Source organism: Periplaneta americana, chromosome 3 (genome assembly GCF_040183065.1).
Source record: "Periplaneta americana isolate PAMFEO1 chromosome 3, P.americana_PAMFEO1_priV1, whole genome shotgun sequence".
In the NCBI taxonomy this organism is placed as follows: Eukaryota; Metazoa; Arthropoda; class Insecta; order Blattodea; family Blattidae; genus Periplaneta; species Periplaneta americana.
In genome coordinates, this window is record NC_091119.1 from 102006801 (window position 1) to 102024121 (window position 17321).

The window sequence follows — 17321 nt, forward strand, 5'->3', positions numbered from 1 at the left end:
GATTTAAATTCTTTGGATTTTTGTGTGTGGGGTTATGCAAAAAGCCTTGTTTACACAATTGACATCACCACACCTGAAGAATTGCAGCATCGGATTGTAGATGTCTTCCAGAAAATGAAGAATGGTCAAACTGCTTGAGCACATTCTTGGATCTTTGCGGAGAAAACTAGACAGATGCATTCAAGTGCATGGTCAGTATTTTGAATACCTGCTGTAAAATTATTCAGTATCATGTTCATACTGTACTGTATCTTGTTTACCTACAAACTTTACTGTTGTTCAAACAAAAAAGTTTATTTTGTGTGTGTTTAATTAGATTTCTATGGTGTTGAAGCCAAAATTATGAATTTTATTGTCTCGTGATTGATAAATAAAATTGAATTATCATTGCTTTTGCTAGAATTAGTACTTAGTAATCAGCGGGCCCCAACCAGCACAAAATGGCATTATCTCATAAACAGTTAATTTGTGGATCCATGTTTACTGGAATTTTTTGCTTCTCTTCGTTTTTACTTTGCATCCCTAAATTTTTTACCATCACTTTTGAAACATTCTGTATATGGATATACTGTATGTGGTATATGTGCAGTTAACACTAAATAATGGTTTCTGTAAAATTATCTTTAATATATCTTGGGAGTCAGTGTTCACAAAGTTTGTATCATTTCCAAAGCACATAGGATGGGTCTGTTCTATACAGGATTGTCAGATGTCTCAACATGCTTGGATTTTTATTTTGCATGAAAAGAGCTCCTTGTATTGAGAATTATTGTGGTAGAATATCGTAATATAAGTATGGAAACTTAATACTCCCTCTGTCCCATAATAATTGTCCGGTATGCTTTTATTTCTTGTCCCATAATAATTGTCCGATGTCCATAATTTTACACTGACGTTAACATAGGAGCAAAATGAAACACATGAATGAGTAATATAACTGTATTACTCTAGAATCAGTGCAAAATTGTCACTCAATTAGCAAAAGAAAAAAATTATTAGTCCGGGATCTGTATAAATTGGCCAATCGTTGAGCCAAAAAAAGAACATGAATACTACTTGTACAACTTTATGGCTCCAGGATCAGTACAAATTGGCTAGTCAATGAGCCGAAAATAAATACTCCTAGGAGTGCAACTTTATTAACTCCAGGAGTAGTACAAATTGACCAAGAAGTGAAACAAAGAAAAACATTCTCCTACGAGTAAAGACGAAAAAACTGCCTGTTAGACCAGGAAGGTTGTCATTCTAACAGCTTGCCTAGAACCACAGACCTATTGCTGCAGTGCTACTGTAGCCTCGTCGTAAATGTTTCGAGGACACTGCAAGCGAGATGGCAGGATGTTGAGGTGGTCCAGGTGCCCCTTTTGCATATGGGGAATCTTGTTGTTGTTCCCGTCATTGACTTTTATTATTTCAGTGAGATTGGACTCCATTGTTGAGCTTGTCGCGTGTCAGCTGAGAGAAAGCTGTTTCAATGGCGGCGATCAACTCCTCAATAGTTTGTGGAGCTGCCTGATGCTGGAGAGACTGAATTGCCCGGAAGTACCCCAGATCTAAAACATTCGTATTCAGATTGTTTGGCGGTTGGCACACGAGTTCTAAAGTGATTCCACTGGCTGCTGCAGCGTCCATCCAGGTGCGGTCATTGGGAGCAATATGCAGACGCGCATTGTCCTGCTGAACTGACACCTGAATTCTCCCTGTGCGCGGTCCAGGAGGCCATTTTGCATTTATTGCTGGGATTAATTTGGTGATGGGCATGAATCCACTTTCCAAAGATTGCCTCCCCCGTTGCCAAATGCAGCGTGCTGTTCTTTTACTGACATGAAATTTCTCGGCCGCACCTGTTATGGCACCTTTCTTCACTATGTCAGCCATAGTGTTTTTCAACAAAAACTCCTATACTGCCTCCCGTTCACTGTCTGTAAGGTTCTTGCTACCCCTGTCATTCACTACCGCCAGTTGTGTTCCCAGAATGTTCATGTCTGTTCAAACGTACGTACTCACTGCAGGAGTATGCTCTACTAACGATTTCCAGCTTGCTTTGCTACAATTGTTTGTATATAGTGACACACCGGTGAGTTGAAAACCAATACCCACTTTCGGTAATCTTCTGGGTGATGTGTGTTGCTTGTCTCGATAAAATCACGTTATTGCTCTGCATAACCTTGTGCACTGATCTACAGCGCTTCTCCTCATGCGTGCACTTCTCATTTGCCCCGTCGTCTGTAATTACTATAATACCATTTCGGCATACTGGACAATTATTATGGGACAGAGGGAGTAGATTTTATTTTTTCTGATACGTACACATGCACTCACTTGTGTGCACAGGCGCGCACACACACACACACACACACGTATACTGTGTAGGATTGACAATCATTCTAATACCCTAATGAAATTCTAGAAACATTTTTTCCTTCTTAAAGAATTCACTAATAGACTTGTTGCTAATGTGTGCTTGGTATATTGTGGTCAGTTCATTAGTTCTTTTAGCCTCTGTGTTACCACTATTCAGAATTCTGGTAGCAAAGTGAATGAGAACATATGTTTCTCTCTACCTTGTACTGTCTAAAATTATTGCACATGCATGAGAATTGTTAATGCTTGGCAATCTGATCTACATTCAAACAGTCATCAATTTATCCACACATACCAGTTGTCACAACAATAACATTCTAATTTAAATACAGTGTTGCTAGAAAGTTTAGGGACACCTTATAATTCTTATGAAATGCTGTCATGGCCTTAAATTATTAGAGAAACTAACATGTTTATAACTGTTGATTAACAATAGCAAAGACTAATTTTTAGTGCAGTTTCGGTATTTATATGATGACTGTTAGTCCTTATCGAGAATTTATAAGTTTTTCAAACAAAATAAATAGTCTTACATTTTCAGTATTTTAGTAAATCTACTCTGTGAAAAGATTTATTAAATCTACATACTTAGACTTCAACAAACAAAATTTGATATCACAATCTCAAGGGAAAAAATGGAAGTTACTGCATCATAATCCACAGTTAATTCCCGATTTACCACGAAAATCGTCTGTAGCTGCATTTAGATTGGCAACAGGCCATGACTGTTTGGCCAAACACCTGCATAGCTCAAAATCTGTGCTTCATTGGCTGACCATGATAATATATTTGAAAAATATTGGAGTGCAAGGGGTCAAATGACTTTGTCAAACGCCTGGCATTAGAAAACAACAACATTTTCAGTATTAAAGTTGAAAATGAATACTTACTTACTGGCTTTTAAGGAACCCGGAGGTTCATTGCCGCCCTCACATAAGCCTGCCATTGGTCCTGTCCTGAGCAAGATTAATCCAGTCTCTATCATCATATCCCACCTCCCCCAAATCCATTTGAATACTATCTTCCCATCTACGTCTCGGCCTCTCCAAAGGTCTTTTTCCCTCCGTCCTCCCAACTAACACACTATATGCATTTCTGGATTCGCCCATACGTGCTACATGCCCTACCCATTTCAAACATTGAAAATGAATGAGTAACCTAATTAATTGGTGTACTATTCTCAACTGTTGCTGGATGATGTAGGATATATTACTCTTTAAATTAGTAAAGCTCAAATATTTGTAAAAAATTTCTTTGTGAATGTCCTAGCACTTTCTAAGGTTTGAAGTTTTAAAAAATGGGGACTTTTGTTAATAGTCGGTTCTTCTGTGACTGCTGAATAGAGACAGTACAGTAATAGTTATGAGGTTTGCACAGCTGCGCCTCCCTACCACTGTAATCCCAAGGAACGCAGCTCCATTCAAGAGTTACAGATGAATCAACCAATAACAAAATGTCCCCATTTTTTTTTAAACTTAAAACTTTAGAAAGTGCTAGGACATTCACAAAGAAAAGTATTTTTTACAAATAGTTGATCTTTACTAATTTAAAGAGTAATATATCCTACATCATCCATCAACAATTGAGAATTATGCACCGATTAGTTATTCATTCATTTTCAACTTTAATGCTGAAAATGTAAGACTGTTTATTTTGTTTGAAAAACTTATAAATTCTCGATAAGGACGACAGTCCTTATTATAAGGATTATAAGGTAACAGAATTATAAGGTGTCCCTAAACTTTGTAAAAACACCATATACTTGTAGTCAGGTACAGTTCTGTAAGAAAGGAAAGGAAGTTTATGCTTTGTTATTTTTCATTTGTTTTTTCTCGTTTTAAGCAAAAGGCAGAGAAATATTAATGAACACGAAGGACCTCGTGGAGAAGATGAATTTTCAAGTTATTTATGGTGACACAGATTCGATCATGATCAATACAAACTGTCTGGATTACGATCAAATCTTCAAGATAGGCCACAAGGTATGTACAATCATCTCATTAAGACTTAGATATACAACATATTTTGGAATGCGTAAATTAAACTATGATTGTAGGAGATACTTTCATCAATTAAGTGACACTTGGAAAAGTGTTGAATATGCAAGGTAATTCGAACAAACCATGTTATATGAACACTGTAAAAATCCATATGTTGTACTATGAATCAAGCTTGTAACATGTTTTCATCTTAATAAATAGTGTGGCCAGACTAAGGAGAGTGAGATTCTGCTGAAACGTGAAATGCAGAGAGGTCAGGTCTGGTGACATCAGTTGTCGATAAGTAGCCTAACAACCATTTTGTGATGTTACATTGGAAGAGGTCCCATTAGAGACCAGGCGATGAATGTATTATCAACATGATGGTGTCTCCCTTCACTTTCCTCGTGTAGTAGCAGTTCACTTACGAAAGTACAGACTTGAGAACAATTAGTTACTGATATTGTGAACACTACTGTGCTTATCAACTAGACTGAGCTATGAAATGCTATGCTAGTGATTCACATCTGTGCCACAAAGTGCATGAAGTGGAAGGAGGAATATTTGAAAATGTCCTTTCAAACTGAAATTTGCTTAGTTTCTGTTTAATACCAGTACAGTATTTTTTAATAATCTTTCCATGGATGAATATATAATAGGATGCGAAACTTACTGAGTTTCCCGTAACACATGCTAGAGGTGCTAATGTAGAAACTGATCTTGCTGCCATTTGTTGGACGGTGGAAAAATTATTACATCTAGCAACGCACCTGGTGACGAAAATGTTAAACTATGCAGAAAATATTCATTCTCTTCCACCCTCATCGATATTCTCAACTAACCCACTTTAAAATAAAACATTTACATTTTTATTTCTCACACCATCTTCCACTGAAAATTCTTACCAGAGCCAGCAGGAAGAGTAAAGAGATGATCTTTTTTACACTACCCAATTAAAATATAACCAAACAGAGACAGAAAATAAAGCAAAAGGTTAGATAATTGGGATTGTATTCTTTGGGTATTTAGTGTACAGCGCAATGGAAATTCTGCAAAAACTACTTACATAGTTCAATTTATTATATTACTATTACTTTACAATACATTCAACAACACTATTTTTACAACGTCCATAAACATCACTGTTTAACATACAGTGCTATGCACACATTTAATATCACTTTATGTCCACTCATTAGCAAGTTTCTGGCTGCCATCTTGTCTTCTCTAGCATCGTCTGTTCGTCTCGAACGAACAGATAAATAAAGAACTCTGGGTAATCTACCCAACACGTAGTTCTAATGTTCACCACACACTACGTCGGGCGCTGATCATCTTATTTGAACCCCCTTCTGTCAGATGGTGCTGACTGCAGTTTCGCATCGTATTAAATATTCATCATGATCTTTCTGTATAGTTTTAATTGATTCCCATTAATTCTCTTCACAACTGCTTCTACTTTCTTAGGATTGGAATAGCTGTAGTTCCTTAAATATTCATCATCGTATGTATGTTCATGTGACAGTTTTTCTCACAATGACCTATAAACTGATTCCTAATGCATGGGTCATGAGTCATCCTGCATAGTACAACCTCTCTTTTACACTTCTCAAGGGACCAGGGGAAACATGGTGTAAATTGAGGGAAAGTGCAAATCCAAGGAAATGATTTTATATAAAATTACAGTAACTTACAGATTTCATAATAACTCACTTACAGCAGTGGCGTGCGGATCCTATTGCATTAGGGTAGGCTCTTCATGTTTGCATGCTACATAGGTATACAACTTACAATATCTCGAACATATTGATAATAATTTTATATTTGATATAATTTTAGTGAGTTCTGACATCAAACCAGAGCAGCAGCCAGAAGGAGGGTAAGAAAACGGAAACCTTCGGAAACTAATGATAAAATAAATTAGTAATTAAATAAATCATACCTTATTTACTTGAAGGTGAACTCCATTTTGCGTCCCTTTTTAGAAAACTCCTCAATGACATCGCTGTGGAATGTAGGGGATTTTCGGATTTCTTTCAGCTTTTTTCTTCTCCATGGACATCAAGGCTAGACTGCTCAATCTTTCTTGCCCTTGAGTTGATCTTTGAAATGATTTAATCTGCTTAAGGGCAGAAAATGACCTCTCAGTAGATGCAGATGTGCTTGGTATGGTCAAGACCAGTAGGGTCAATTTGTACAATTCGACAAATGCGGTGTGGAGTTGTTTTGATTTTAAATGTGTTACCAGTTCATGAGGGTATTTTCCACGAAACTCCTCCATTGAATATAGGACTGTCAGTTCATTTTTTAGACGGACTATGTCAAACATTGCACTGTACTTTACATTCAGCGCATCCAGGGCGGAATTAGGAAAATTTAATTTATAAGACTGAAATTTGGTTGGATCAAGCAATGAAATAAATTCCAAATGAGAGAGATTTCCAAACCTATCTGTAATATCGTCGTGTGAATGTAAGAACTAGGTAACTTGATTTTTCATATTTTGTGACATTGCCTATTTACTTATTTATTGCACTAAGGAATAAGTCTCGTTTTCATTCACCTATTTGTTATATTGGAAAATAGATGTTACTGGTATCGTTCAATCAGGTACCAAGTTCTTGCATTACATTTTGTGCGATTTTTGCTATGCTATAAAAGAGCTAACTAAAAACGCAAATTTCGAGTTACCTAATTCTTGCATTCACACGACGATATGGTTTGTCACATTGTCTATTATTTCAAAAAATATTCTCCTGTATTTTATGACATCATTTTCTTTTTCGCTGCACTTCTTCACATTCGACTTCATTACAAATGCATCAAATCTGTCTCTCTCGTGTAGAACAATACGTTTTGTTTCATTAATTTTTTCTACACAATACAGAATATCCAAATGCTTCGTTTGAAGAATTTTGTACAGAATATCAGTGTATGCAAAGATCTTTGATAACACATTTAGAAGAAATTTGGTCTCAAACTCTGAAAGGAAAGACAAATATCCACGTGCAAGAGCAACAGTTTCACTTTCCCAGTCTGATGAGTTGTTGAGTATATTTTTAAAAAAGTCCACCAGCAATTCACGGTTCTCCTTTACAATATTGACTATTCTGGAAGAGAAATTCCATCTTGTGGGTGCATTTCTTGGAATTATTCTGTTAGAATATTCAGTAAGAGCATGCGCGCATTTTGTAGACTTGGAGAAGAAGCTACTTACTCCATTCAATGTTTGAAAAAAGATCCGGCACTCCTTAATACTCATAGCTGACTGAGATAAGACTAGATTTAGGACATGACTGAAACAATGAACAAATAGAGCTCTAGGATAAATGTCTTGAACTTTGGTTGTAAGTCCATTTATTTCTCCAACCATCACTGCCGCACCGTCATATGTTTGACCAACTAATTTGTCTCTGATATCATAAGATGCCACTATGTCCATTACATGATTAAATAAACCATTAGCGGATCTATCTGCACTCACATCAATGAAGGAAATAAACGTTTCTTGAACCTGTGCTGTCTGGTCATGGACATACCTGAGAATGGTGGATAGTTGTGATTTGTTGCTTACATTGGATGTTTCATCTAAAATAATTGCAACATGCTGGGCCATGGAAATGTCATTCTTAATAGATTCCATCAACACACCACTGATAGCAGTTATCAGGTCATTTTGAATTCTGTTCGATGTTAAATGTTAAAATGTTATGTTTTATTTAACGACGCTCGTAACTGCAGAGGTTATATCAGCGTCGCCGGATGTGCCGGAATTTTGTCCCGCAGGAGTTCTTTTACATGCCAGTAAATCTACTGACATGAGGCTGTTGCATTTAAGCACACTTAAATGCCATCGACCAGGCCCGGGATCGAACCCGCATCCTTGGGCATAGAAGGCCAGCGCTATATCAACTCGCCAACCAGGTCGACAATTCTGTTCGATGTGCCCTTAAATGTTGTAGACGACTCTAGATGCTCTCGAAGAGTAGTGTAGTAGCTGCTCAACAAATGTAAAAGTTCTATATAGTTACCTTTGTTAAGTGAATCTTCACTTTCGCCATGCCCTCTGAATGGCAGTTCTTGCATGGCTAAGAAGCACATTGCGTCAATTAGGCATTTCAATATTTCTCTGTTCTTCTTCACCATTTCATTGTGACATGCCACATCCAATTTCAATTGTTGATCAAGTTGGATGTCAATACGAACACTTCCAAAACAAGAAAGCTGAACAACCGAATGCAAATGACACTGCGATCATTCGTGTTTGACAATGGCATTGCTGAAATTATTTAAATTTAAATAACCCTCTTTGTTCCACACACTTTGTTCGTTACAAAATAATAAGTATGGCCAACAAAATAATTTATTAAGATGACAGCATCCGATTACCCAATTAGTTTTCACATATTGGTTCACATTGAAATAACGTAAATATTCTCTACTCTTTTCTTTATGTAAAAATTTTAAGTTCGGAAGCGCCAGCACTGGTCTTCCCCCACAGTTACAATTTCAACTTTTTCGCTAAATGATCTACAACCGAAAGGCTTTTTAAAAATCTGTTCAATTATACAGTGATCTTCTGCCATATTACAACAATATCGCACTAGTTATACCTCACTTTGTTCAAATAAACTCTATAACACACTCACTTTACCACCAGAAGTTCAAATAAACACTATAATACAGTAATTTCATCACCAAAGCGCTTTCAATAGCGCCTACCAGCCTAGCGTATTATGACAATGGGCAAGACACGTAAATCAGGGCGCATGCGCCAGCTGTTTTAATGTACTGACTATGAAGGGAAACACTATGCTCACTGCAGGGCCGGGTAGGCTGTGGTGCCGGGAGCCCAACTCTCCCCTACTTCTTTGTATAAACTATAGTTGAAAATGTGAAAAACACTCAGTTTTTAAGTTAATGTCTGCAACTTTGAGTGACTGTCCTTGAGCTTCATTTTAATATGGCTATTACAAATGCTAGTTGCAGTGAAATTGCTGTTACTTACAATCGAAAGGCATGCTAGTGAGTATCATAGGAATGCGTGGGATAAAAACATCTTCTCCTTTTGTTTTGCCAGTTAATACCTATTGCCATTTCTATTACTACGTTTTGAATGAGTTTTTTTCACGCCAATTCTTGTTCCGCTGCATAATTTTGGTGGATCAATATTTCGCAATAGTACAAATTGGTGATTCATATTAAGTATTAAATTATATGGTGGCAATCTTTGTGGTTTCAAAGAATTCAAGAATTCATTTGGATAAAACACAGTCTGGTCACTATCTACAACTGCATCGAGAAATTCGCAATATTATTATGGTCCTGGACTGCGTAAAGATACTTATTGCATGAATTATCTAGATTTTGGCCTTCATGATGTATATCAACAATGTTATTCAGTTTCGTGTTATAATTTCCATGGCCTCGTGAAATTCGATATTGAATACAACAGACAATAATAAAAAACAATTGACTATAGAAGATTGCATTTTAATATTATAAATGAATGTTTAATCGTATTTATTTCTATTTTTTATTTTTTAATTAACTTATGGTCCATTTGCACAATTTTAATGTGGCCTATGTTCTTCTCCTGGTTATGAAGGTTAAATGTGCAAACTTTGGCACATATTGGTCAATGCATATAGATTTGTATAGAGAACATACACACATACATACATACCCACATTCAATTTTATATATTAAGAAGATTACTATAATTATTCGTTGTTTCTAAAATTAATTTTCCCTAATATATTTCTTTCCACTTTAGTAATTCCCAAAGGAAACTCAGCGAGTCAAAGAATATACAAGTCAAAAGACTTTTATCTACTAACTGACAATAAATTAAGAATAAATATCATGCAAAAGAAAACAACAACAAAAATTGTAATAGAAGTACAAACAACCATGTAAAATGAATGGCCATGCTTTAACTTTTTAGGAATGAGATAGAAAGCGAAACTCAAATGTCATGTAAAGGACACACAGATTAAGACTTTAAAAACAGTGAAATAACAAATCAAAGTTATTCATTTTACAGTAGAGAATTACAATAATTTAGTGCAAAGTAAATTTACAAATACATATGAATACATGCGTAAGTTAATTGTAAATACTTTTCTTAATCTTACTCCTGTTTTTTGTTACTTCATCAGAAGGAAAAGTAAATATCGCTACTAAGTTCCCTTTTGGTAATTGAATTTGCAGCCAGGCATACAATACTTTGCCATTTTATTCAGGCCTAATGTATTAAAAAATAAAACAAGTGATATTGATGAGTGCAGTGAAATTTGACTCTCGAATTAGCTCTAAGATATCGCAATTTGTACCACCCCGCTTATCTTATAATGTTAGAATATCTTTTGTTTGTGAAAAACTTTGAGATATGAGACTGTAACATACCCTAAGATTCACCTTTCAGTTTCCCCCTCCCCCGAAATTTAATAATCTGAGAAACGTGATCTATCATGTTTAAGATAACGTAAACTCTTTTTTCAATGGTTGAAATTCTCAGTATGTATATGGGCTATTCCATATGAAATCGATCAGTAAAAATCCTCGCATTTTTTTATACTCTAATTTTTTTCCCCTATTTATAGAAGGTGCTGAGGGGAGTGCATTTGCAAAAATATACTATCGAAAGTCAAATGGTTTTCGTATTGTTGAGTGACAAATTTAGCGTATTTTAGAAAAACAAGCCTCTTTCAGCGCTCAGAACTCTGGAACCATTTACTGTAGAACATTGAACAAGAGCTCATTTTGAAGCTGACATTTGGTAGGTTATGATAAGTAATCCTTATTTTTATTGTGTACAGAGAGACAGATAATCTGATTTTACTTACTTTTAGGCTTTTTGCCAATTTGTAAAAATGTAAAAATATATTGAGAAAAAACCTAGCATTATTAAGAGGAATTCGGCATTGTTTGCTTAGTGGTATGGCAATAAGTTTCGAGGGTATTAAATAAATTATTTTCACACGCCTAGATTTGAACAGTGCAGTACCACACGCACTGGCCGAGAGATGATGATAAGCAAGCGTTGGGCGTCATTTTACTCCTGTGTTTATGAAAATTTGTGATAAAGCTAGCCCAGCTATGCGCTACTAGACGAAACATCACTTGTTTGTCTCCTGGCCTTGCCTGTCTCGGCTAGCTCCTGTCTCACAGTCACCTGGTTAGTTCACTCACATACTATTTATTTTCTTTATTTGATATTTTCAATACTTTCTTATCAACACACCATCAGTAAAAAATATGTGTTTATTTGTAATTTCAATGCGGAATCTGACTATATATTTTTAAAATATTTTTTCCTAGGCAAAGGCGTCTTAATGAGGAAAAATCTAAATTTCTCCATTTCCATAAAAAGTAAGAAAATCTGTTTATATGTTAATATAAACTTTAATTTCTCAGCATCAAAATAAACCATGATTTTGATCATTGGCTGAAAGAGTTTCGGAGTTACAACAGTTAAAAGTTGCAAATTTTATGAAAATACAATAAATTTAAATATTTTAAATTTAAACACTATGAAGTTCTGATGCCTCAAACTTTGCACAAAGCATTGTATCACAGTTCTCTACGTACAAAAAAGGTTTCATTGTATTTAGAAATTGTAAGGTCAATTTTCTCTATATTTCGGTCGATTTGAGATGGAATAGCTCATATGTAATCATAACAACAGAATCAACTTGTGTTTATGAGGGAGTGAAGTAGAGAGGGAGATTGACTTGTAGATGGGAAATTATTATCATGACAGATTTATAACAATCGGATGCCAATATATTATGACATATTTTGTTACTAACAATACGGTGCCAATAAATATTGCTTCGCTTATGTATAGTCCAGGCTAAGTTGCCCTATTGTTAACTCTCTTCAAAATATCTTTCTTTCAAAGTACATACATTTTTCTTCTTTCAATTTCGACCTAAAGAATTCTTCAATAATAAAATGTATACAAAAACGTTCTAGCAAACATTTCACAGCAAGTTTGTTTGGTAAAAAACGTACAATTCTTTTGCAGGACAGACCTCACAAATCAGTATTGTTTATAAATATTATTGTATTATAAAAACATTTTCACTTTGAGTTGTATTTTGGGATATAAGGGTCAAGTTTAAATTGCTGCAACGTCCAATAAGCAATCTGCAAAACCAAGAAAAAGAGAACTTTTATAATAGATGTGTTTATTTGTACTCTTTTCAAAATATCGCTCTTTGAGAGTACATATTTTTTTCATTTTCGAACAAAGGTATCCTTCAATAATAAAATCTATACAGTAGCATTCCAGTAAACCCTTCACAGTGACTTCATTTGGTATAAAAAAAAAAAAAAAAAAAACACATTTCTTTTACAAGACAGATCTCTCAAATATGTTACAAACAGATTGTCTCTTTGTGTTGTGTTTTGGGTCTTGTTTAAAACTCCTTTTTACTTGGAGATGCTTTAGAAATTCATGTATTGACAAGGGAAGAGCATGTCTAATCTGTTGTAAATCCCAATGACCCTTCTACAGAACCACGAGAAATTAGGTCTTCATACAGCCTTTCAGCAAACCCTTCACCCACACCGTACTTCCGATTGTTACTGACAAACAATATTGCCTGTTGTAAAATCGACACCAGGAATAAAAATCAACTTTATGGCACTGCTATAAATTTTCTTCTCATGTGCATTACAATTGTGTGTGACCGTAATAACACAGTCTACTATATACAGTCACGAAGCTTGGGATGATTTTTTGCCAACGAGTTGCATTTCTTGCGATAGTTGCTAACCGCTTGGAGCACTGTGTGTAATAGGAACAATAGACTGTGTCACTGCCATCATGATCTAATACAGGCCGTAAGGCAGACCATGTGACTCGCTTAACTTGATCACGAAGGGTGGCGTTTCAACCATATAAATTAATTGGAATGCGTAAAGAGTAACCTACAGTATATTTCTCTAAAATGTAGTGTAATTGCATTAATAAAATTGAAAATAGTGATTAGCAGACGTAATTCCTTGAGAGTTAAAGTGTAATATTATTTTTTGTGTGAAAATTACGTTGTTCGTATGTGTAATACCTGCCTTTATTTCGATTAAATATTGCGAAATTCTTGTACATTCATTTATGCATGATTCAATAATTTTCAATTGCACCGCACGGATATTTAGATATATTGAAATTATAGGTTACGTTTACTGTACCAGTTGCTCCTTTCTGTCTAAATTTAGTGATCTCCAATTCCTTGCCATTCATATGAAAATTATAGGTTATGTTTACTATATTTAACGTATATTCCTAAATTCGCAATCATACATTATAATTAACCATAATGTCATGTATGATACCCCAGACATTCAATTTGTCTGTATTTTAATACTACAATTGAATACTGAATTGTTGTATTTATCTACTTAAGAGACGAAGTAACACGTACGTACACTAATTTCATAGGAGTGGTGTGGTAAATGTTTTGTCTAAAATTAAGGAAGGTAGATGTGCTAAATTGAAATCACAATATAAATTCTTTTTTAATAAACCTCAAAATAGTTTTCATTCTAAACTTAAAATGTTGATGCGAACAGCTTATTTTAACACGTAAAATTCTCTTCACATTAAAATAACACAGTTTTGTAATTATTTCTGCAACATATTATGCAACAAGAAGTAAACATAAGTTATGGACACATTACATTAAATAAAACTTAGCAATGATACGCAATAAAGTTATAATATAATATTTCACTGAGATCCATACACTGAAATAGAAAACCTGAACAGACATTACAGCCTGGTCTAGATCGAAAAGGCATTGACTGTGCCGTATTTCTCATTTTTGTGAAAAGCTATGTAAACTGTGAAATGTTCGTTATCGGTTGTGATAACTGTAAATGGCTAAATACAATAATTTGAATAATAATATTGGACAAGGAGACTTTTGTAGTACTATAAATTGTAAGAAAAATAGGTTAGAGTTATCCTTCTTCCTAAAGATCCAGGAAGATGAGTTTATAGAATATAATATATATTTTATGAAAATAATATATAAACCTGATGTATTTCATATTTCAATAGTGGAAGGAAGGTGTTAATTTTTTCAGAAGAACACGATATCGAAAGTACAATACATTTTATCATATGCTAGGGAAAGAGACTGTGATGAGGCGATAGTAGCGATCCTGGTGGTGACATGTATGTTTGCATATTTAGTTAGTATTGAGCTTCATGACTGTATATATTAGACTGTGGTAATAATGTACACTAACAATACACACAAAGCGACTTTGGCTTCATAATCCATCTCGGAAGAAAGCTTCCACTATGCTACTGCTGAGTGCTGCAAAACGCAAAAGAACTAGCTACAAATGTCGCTACGTGTGGCATGTCATGTGGCCACACTTAGCAAAATTTAACGCAGAAACTGAGCAGTAATAATTGTCGTGCCCGTGTGGCCACCCATTTTGCGACAATTACGGCAGCTACATTTGTAGCAGAAAACCTGCGATAAATGTAGCTCATGTGGCCGTACCCTAAGGCCACAAACGAAACACTGGAGAAGGGGAAATAGATCAATGACATTTCAGCCGTCGTTTTTCTTCTATTGTAACCTGTGAAAGTATATTTCAGTAAAATCTTGAGTTACTTTCCTGTGATCTGCAGAATTCAGTAAACATTTCCATAACTCTGGATACTTCTTAATAGACGTACTAGTCTCTGATGTAAGTCGCGTATCCACGAACCGAGGCTGCCTCATGATGCTTGCTTCGCTCAGTGGATAATTTTCCTCGCAATAGTGCGCGGCTGCCTCACCTATGAGCCAAATCAAGCCTGTTTTTGGATGGGATCAAAGGTGTCTCGCAGTGATTAACTTGCTCCATGTGGACTATTCGTTGATAAAGATGATATCAAGAAACCCGACGTTAACTGCTTCAATTGCCGCGCACTAACTGGTGGCTGACGCTGCTTCGCGTTCCTGCCTCGCTACCAAAAGAACCAAACCGCAAGGCAAACAACAAGCGAGGCTGCCGCGCGTGACAGCCTCGCTTCGTGGATACGCGCCGTAAGTATAAAGTCGAAGTTTTAATGTTGTGTGAAATTCACAGTCTTGTATTTGCATCCGCTTCGGTCATAGGCATCTATCCTCTGTCAGCATAATACCACAGTCTAGTATATACAGTCACGAAGCTTGAGTTGTGAGGTTGCTAGGAACAATAGACTGTGCAGGTACTATTTCGCATTGTCTGTAATGGGGTGATAGCAGCGATCCTAGTGGTTAGCAACTATCTATGGATGCATATTTACTACGTATAGAGCTTCGTGACTGTATATACTAGACTGTGATAATACTCTGTAAAAACACAAGTTAGATGTCGTGCCGGTCTTCCAGAAGTTGGGTGATAGATAGTCCAATATGTATCGTGAACACCCACGTTCAAGAGTGAATACATAAAAACATTTTCGCAAACTATAATGAAGCTATTCTGTAGTAGGCCTACATTTACCGCAGACAGAGGATCAAATTAAAATCAACGAGGTATATGAATCGTTCTTTTGGACAATTATATTAAGTATTTTCACTAGAAAAAATATAAATGACCAAAATTTATAATTTTTCTGTCTATTGAGCTATAGTAAACTAGACTGCTGATAGAACTGATAAATTATAAAAATGATTATTATTATTATTATTATTATTATTATTATTATTATTGTTCTTTATTAATTATGTAATATATTCAGAAGAGCAACAACATATTTAAGAACACGTGTGTCTGTATGTCTCAGATTTAGAATAATTATTACTCCAATGATATTGACGTAAGAAGAATCAAGAACTATTGGCAATTTGCACTCTCATTTTGTTGTCTGGTCCCTTCAATGCTTGCACTGCGTGTAGGCCTACTATAGAGGATTCCAGATTAAGAAAAAAGCATTAGTCGTACGGGCCTTGGCTAGTACTGTACACTGTTGCCGTAAGATGCCTCCGTTAGAAGAAAGAGTGAGATACAGTACCTTTGTCTCACTCTCTTCCTAACACGTACAGTGTTCTCGCAAGTTTATTGCACAAGATAGGTACGCCGAGTCCGCTTAAATGATAAAAAAAAAAAAAAAAAGATAAATTAATGCCATAATGATACCTGAAAAAAAAATATACATTATAAGTAGACTTCAGACATTTAGGCCATTAATCTACTTTTAGACACCTAAACTAGGCTCTAAACTGATCATAAGTAGGCACTGAAAAACAGTTTTAGGTACCTAAAAAGTTACTGCAGTTACAAATAATAATAATAATAATAATAATAATAATAATAATAATAATAACCAGTTAGCGCGTCTGGCCGCGAAACCAGGTGGCCCGGGTTCGAATCCCGGTTGGGACAAGTTACCTGGCTGAGGTTTTTTCCGGGGTTTTCCCTCAACCCAATTTGAGCAAATGCTGCGTAACTTTCGGTGCAGGACCCTGGACTCATTTCACCGGCATTATCACCTTCACCTCATTCAGATGCTAAATAACCTGAGATGTTGATACAGTGTCGTAAAATAACCTACTTATAATAATAATAATAATAATAATAATAATAATAATAATAAAAGAACTGTGTCAAACATCAATATAGTTATTTTATTCGGTTAAGAAGCGTTTATAAAACATATTTAAGATTATGTGCAGCACATGTTTTCTGTCATTAACTGTTCTGTTAAGGGGACACTCTGGATAAAAAATTTGAATTTTAGGTTTTTTTTTTTTAAATCGCATCTTTAATATGTTGTGAAACATATCTGCAAAGGATTTGACAAAACTCCAATTGTGTGTTAAAAATTATTTATGAAATGCTTACAGGCAGGGGCGGACGCAGGATTTTTTTTCGGGGAGGAATTTGAGGAGATAGTAAAAATGGAATAATGAGAAATAAGTTTATTATCCTCACAATTTGTTTCCGAGTCACAAACATTCACAAGTTGGCCTGAGTAGTGTA

General features: G+C 35.3%; 1 protein-coding gene across 8 annotated transcripts in view; it reads left to right on the top strand.

Moving 5' to 3' along the window:
* The window catches only part of LOC138696340 (DNA polymerase alpha catalytic subunit-like), a 575659-nt gene that overhangs the window by 13878 nt on the left and 544460 nt on the right, over positions 1-17321 (top strand). For all 8 annotated transcript variants that reach the window (XM_069821156.1, XM_069821155.1, XM_069821153.1 and 5 more), the window contains exon 9: positions 4207-4346. The gene's annotated coding sequence lies outside the window, so the exon portion shown is untranslated. The remainder of the gene's footprint in view (positions 1-4206; positions 4347-17321) is intronic.